The sequence below is a fragment of the Schistocerca serialis genome, chromosome 2 (assembly GCF_023864345.2).
Source record: "Schistocerca serialis cubense isolate TAMUIC-IGC-003099 chromosome 2, iqSchSeri2.2, whole genome shotgun sequence".
Taxonomy (NCBI): Eukaryota; Metazoa; Arthropoda; class Insecta; order Orthoptera; family Acrididae; genus Schistocerca; species Schistocerca serialis.
Window position 1 is genome coordinate 991,533,965 of NC_064639.1, and position 5,788 is coordinate 991,539,752.

The 5,788-nt window shown below is 43.5% G+C and overlaps 1 pseudogene; it reads left to right on the forward strand.

Moving 5' to 3' along the window:
• The first annotated feature begins 4,924 nt into the window (after positions 1 to 4,924).
• LOC126459165 (5S ribosomal RNA) lies at positions 4,925 to 5,042 on the forward strand (annotated as a pseudogene).
• The last annotated feature ends 746 nt before the right edge of the window (positions 5,043 to 5,788 follow it).

Below are 5,788 nucleotides of genomic sequence, written 5' to 3' on the forward strand. Positions count from 1 at the left end.
ACAACCGACCTTAAGATATCATTTATTGTGTAGCTACCAGTTTCGGTGCTTCAGTGCACCATCTTCAGGCCTTAGTTAATCTTGAAGAGGTTATCCAGATCGATATAAAAGATGCATCAGCGGCCAACATAAGTGGTTTACGCAGACTAGCTATAACTGTGCTGTCGTGTCTCCAACCATCGACTGTCAACTCACGACACTTCTTGCAAACGTGACGTCTTTTTGACTTCACTCGCAATATCGGCGATGGCAGGAACTCCTTTTGACTTTCGTTAGCGTTCAATACTGGCCTCTCACAAGATTTCATGCACGCGTATCGGAGATTTATCAAACTACGTCCTTCTTGGAACGATTTATTATAATTATTTTTACAATTGAACGTCACATAATGAATTATCGGCGCTCAGTGCCTTTATGTAAGGGTGTCTCTCAGGAGTGAGTTGTTATCATCAAAAATGTACAAATTAAGCACGAAACACGCCTTTTCTATAATTTGTAGTATGCCGTTTTATGGCAATGATCACTGAAAATTTATCACAAACAAGTCACCATTATTATTAAATGTTGGTTCATAACCGTTCAACAGCATAAGTCTTCAACAGATATTACGATAACCAAGAGAGGGGACAAATACCAGATGATATATTAGCAGCGTTATGGAAAACGTGATAGGTTGTGGATTCAAAGGATGTAAGTTCGCATCTCGCCACATGCAGTGTTTTGCTTGTTAATGTTATTAACATATTCTGGGAATTTATTATAAACGTATACAAGTGTATTCTGCAAAATTCGATGTTATTTACTTTTCCATCTGATTACACAACGGAAGACGTCATAGCTATTCAGCGACTTCCGCGTGATGGTTAAACAGGAACATAAGAGGACAGCTTAAACTGCTATGAGTAAAACGAGAAGGAATAGCATTCATATTCTTCCTTTTCAAGAAGTCGATAGCATATCATGCAGTCGTCGATATTGAACGTGACGTCAAAATGATGTCCCGTTTGCAGGAACTGTGGTGAAATGAACATTACCTCAACTTTGAGAAGCCACGGAACATTTATGAAACTTATCTGATGCAAATGACTGAATTTTTGCCTCTGTCTTCTTTCGATCTTGCAGAAAGTTAACTTCACCAATTCACCGAAGAAGTTCTAATTTGTTGTGGTGCAAACTCTTAAAAGAAAGTGTGAAACGTTCAAGCTGAATTATTACACGTGTCTCAATAAAAGCTTTGCTAAACTTGGTGATAGGTACGATGTCTTGTTGTCTCTCTAAACAATAGCACAATAAAGGTGCGGTGTGCAGACCATCCACACAGGAAAAACACTTAACAGCAAAAAAACTGGTGCGCCTGCTAAATATCGTGTAGAGCCCCGCAAGCACGCAGAAGAGCGGCAACACGACGTGGCATGGACTCGACTAATATCTGAAGTAGTGCTGGAGGAAACTGACACCATTAATCCTTACAGGACTGTCCATAAACCCGTAAGACAACGAGAGGATGGAGAACTCTTCTGCACAGCTCGTTACAAGGCGTCTCAAACATGATCAATAATGTTCATGGCAGGGAAGTTTGGTGGCCAGCCGAATTGTTTAAATTTATAAGGGTGTTCCTGGAGTTGCTCTGTAGCAATTATGGACGTGCGGGGTGTCGCATTGTCTTGATGGAATTTCCCAAGTACGCCGGAATGCACAAAGCACATCAATGGATGCAGGTTACTAGACAGGATGCTTACGTAGGTGTCACCAGTCAAGTCGTATCTAGACGTATCAGGGATCCCATACCACTCCAACTGCACACGCTCACACCATTACAGGGCCCCCACCAACTTGAACAGTCCATGCTGACACGCAGGGTACATGGATTCATGAGGTTGTCTCCATACCCGTACACGTCCATCTGCTCGAAACAATTTGAAACGAGATTCGTCTCACCAGGCAACATGTTTCCAGTCAACAACAGTACATTGTCGTTATTGACGGGCCAAAGAGAGGCGTAAGGCCTTGTTTCGTGCAGTCCTCAAGGGTACACGAGTAGGCCTTCGGCTCCGAAAGCCCATATCGATGGTGTTTTGTTGAATTTTTCAGGCGCTGACACTTGTTGATGGCCCAACATTGAAATCTGCAGAAATTTGCGGAATGGTTGCACTTCTGTCACGCTGACCGATTCTGTCCAGTCGTCGTTTGTCCCGTTCTTGCAGCATGTTTTTCCGCAGCGATGTTAGAGATTTGATGTTTTTCCGGATTCCTGATATTCTCGGTACACTCGTGGAATGGTCGTACGGGAAAATCCCCACTTCATCGCTACCTCGGAGATGCTGTGTATCATCGCCGGCTGTAACACCACATTCAGACTCACTTAAATCTTGATAACCTGCCATTGTAGTAGTAGTAACCGATCTAACAACTGCGCGAGATGCTTTTTGTCTTATATAGACGTTGCCGATCGCTGCGCCGTATTCTGCCCGTTTCCATATCTCTGTATTTGAATACGCATGCCAATACCAGTTTCTTTGACGCTTCAGTGTAGCTTATAAAACTCTCGTTCGGCCAGTAGTTGAATTCTGCTATTCAGTCTGGGCTCCATAAAATATAAAGGAAATATGAAGGCCCAGAAAAGAGCACCACACTTGTATACAGGTTCCTGTAGCAAGAGGGAAAAGCGTCAGAGTTTCTCAGTCAACTTTAATGGCGGTAACTTCAGAAAAGTGTTGTACAAAACGGCGTGGTTTAATGCTAAAATTCCCAGGAGTGTCAACCACAAATTTACTTCCGTACCTGCATATCTCTCGAAAAGACGACGCATGTAAATTCACAGAACTTTGAGGTCACGTGAATACTTACCAACAGTCGTTCTTCTCAAGGACCGTTCGCGACTGGAACGAAAACAGTGGTAAATGAAAGTATTTACAAAACAGACTCCGCTTCACACTATAAGATAGCTTGGGGAGCGTAGATGTGGATTCAGAATGTCGACAATATGTGCTGTGTGTATTGCAATAGAGTTCTTCCATTCACTTATGGCACTTGCTTCTGATAACATTAAATTTCACGTTACGCTCTAACCTTAAATATGCATCCAGTAGTGCTCAGTTCCGGATGGATTTAAAATTATTGGGCGCTAAACAGCGTGGTCATCAGCACCCTTTCTCAGTATCGTTGTAATGGTGTATGGGCAGTCACACTTGCTTAAACGAAAAGTAATATCCAAATAACCACAACCATAGCCATAAAACGTTTCACATACATTTTCCCGTAGCTCTATACATACCGCTGTTATATTTTAAAAGTATTGGCAGAACTGTTCATAGCATTAAGATGGTTGGTTGATCAAGGAAATAGGAGGATCTACATCTGAATCTGCATGTATTCTCCTGATAACTTTCCTTAAGGACTAGAAAGGGAATGTAACCTTTGGAGCTGGTCAAGCTGGATCACAATGGTTCTGGTGTGGTAAGCGGCTGAACACAGTAGCTGAAAATTTATTGGTTTAGTTTACACTGGCGTACACAGGTATACAGACAGTTCATACTTTCTTAAAACATTAAAAAAAAACATCCTTAAAACATTAGTATTACGCAAATTTTTTTTAAAAGGCAAAAGTTTTCAAAGTAATTAAAGGTAATTACTGAAATTCTAGTTTTCCCAGAACTTCTTTTCCTTTAACATTAGCACCAATAACCTTTAAAACATTACAGTGATCCCAGGTGTATAGTGTTGTGGTTGGCAGGAGAGCCAACACCGTGTTACTAGAGGAGGCCGAAAGGCACGCGTTTTAGCTCACGCACGCTTGCGTGAGGTCTGGAACAGGACAAGGAAATTAGAATTTAGAAAAACGGACGTAGCTGGTGGGATACTTAACTTTAACCCACTAATGGTGAACGTCGCTCTTGACGGTATATGATTCACAATATCAATAGTAACTGAACATGGCGCCTTGCTAGGTCGTAGCAAATAACGTAGCGGAAGGCTATGCTAAACTATCGTTTCGGCAAATGAGGGCGTAAGTAGGCAGTGGACCATCGCTAGCAAAGTCGGTTGTACAAGTGGGGCGAGTGCTAGGAAGTCTCTCTAGACCTGCCGTGTGGCGGCGCTCGGTCTGCAGTCACTGATAGTGGCGACACGCGGGTCCGACGTATACTAACGGACCGCGGCCGATTTAAAGGCTACCACCTAGCAAGTGTGGTGTCTGGTGGTGACACCACATATAGAATACTCAAAGAAGTTCTAGAGTGCTGAAGTTTTCTTTTTCTTTAAACATTAAAGCCAATAACTTTAAAAAATTAAAATCATCTAAGGTGTTCTTTCTAAACTAAACAAGAAACACTAACTTTAGTGCACTGTAACTGGCCACAGGGATACTGATATATGAATGACTTAACGCCAGATTAGCCTAATCGATTGTGAGAAAACCAACGTTCTATAGATACAAAAGAACCAACAGCAAAGTTTAATTACAATTCAATAGAGCATAACATCTGTTAATGTGGCCGCACACAAATCAACCTTTCGTAGTATCAAATGCATCAGTACATGGCTCACCTTACTATAGTCCCAGACAAAGAACAAACTGTGTAAACGACAAATTGTCACTATCAGTCTTAACCAACTTTCCCGTTCACTCTGCCTCTTGAACATGAGGCAATCTGGAATAATACAGTTAAACTTTTTGTGTGATTCATTGACAGCTTTGTGATCACAGAAATTAATTAACTCCCTTACATGCAAATTTCGGCCAGTGGAACCTGAGGACATATATCCCCAATCAGAAGGTGCTCTGAAGCAGACATCACTTCTCAGTTAAACATGAATTACACACCCGGTAATGCTTACAGCAGAAAGGCATCCGATTAGCCACACATATATGGAAATTTTCAGACCTCTGCCAGGATAAAGTTTCGTGACACTATAGTCAATAATAGCAAACCGCCTTGCCGCAGTGGTAACACCGGTTCCCGTCAGATCACCGAAGTTAAGCGCTGTCGGGCTGGGCTAGCACTTGGATGGGTGACCATCCGGTCTGCCGAGCGCTGTTGGGAAGCGGGCTGCACTCAGCCCTTGTGAGGCGAGCTGAGGAGGTACTTAATTGGGAAGTAGCGGCTCCGTTCTCGTGAACTGACATATGGCGGGGAGAGCGCTGTGCTGACCACGTGCCTCCTGCCTCTCCATATCCGTGTCCAGTGGGCTGAGAATGACACGGCGGCCGGTCGGTACCATTTAGCCTCCATGGCCTGTTCTGGAGGCGTTTATAGTAAATAACAAGCCCAACTTGCTCTTCGGTGCTACATCCAATGAGATGTGTCCCAGAGGAAATGAGATAATCGATCCCGAGACTTGCTAACTGAGAACAGTTTAATTTACAGGATGAATCTGCACGAGCCGGCTGGGGTGACCGAGCGGTTCTAGGCGCTACAGTCTGGAACCGCACGACCGCTACGGTCGCAGGTTCGAATCCTGCCTCGGGCATGGATGTGTGTGATGTCCTTAGGTTAGTTAGGTTTAAGTAGTTCTAAGTTCTAGGGGACTGATGATTTCAGCAGTTAAGTCCCATAGTGCTCAAAGCCATTTGAACCATTTTGTTTGAACCTGCACGCAACCAGAGTCGATCACAGACCGAAGAATTACTGTTACGGCCAAAGCTAATAACTTAGTTGAAATTCCAAAAAAATTCCGCCGCTCACCAAAGTGAGTAGGAGTGCGAAACATTAGTTCCGATGTGATGCGCTCCCCGCCATCCGCCGCCTAAACAGCAACCCGCGGACGACGCCTTAGCACTTCCAGCGCA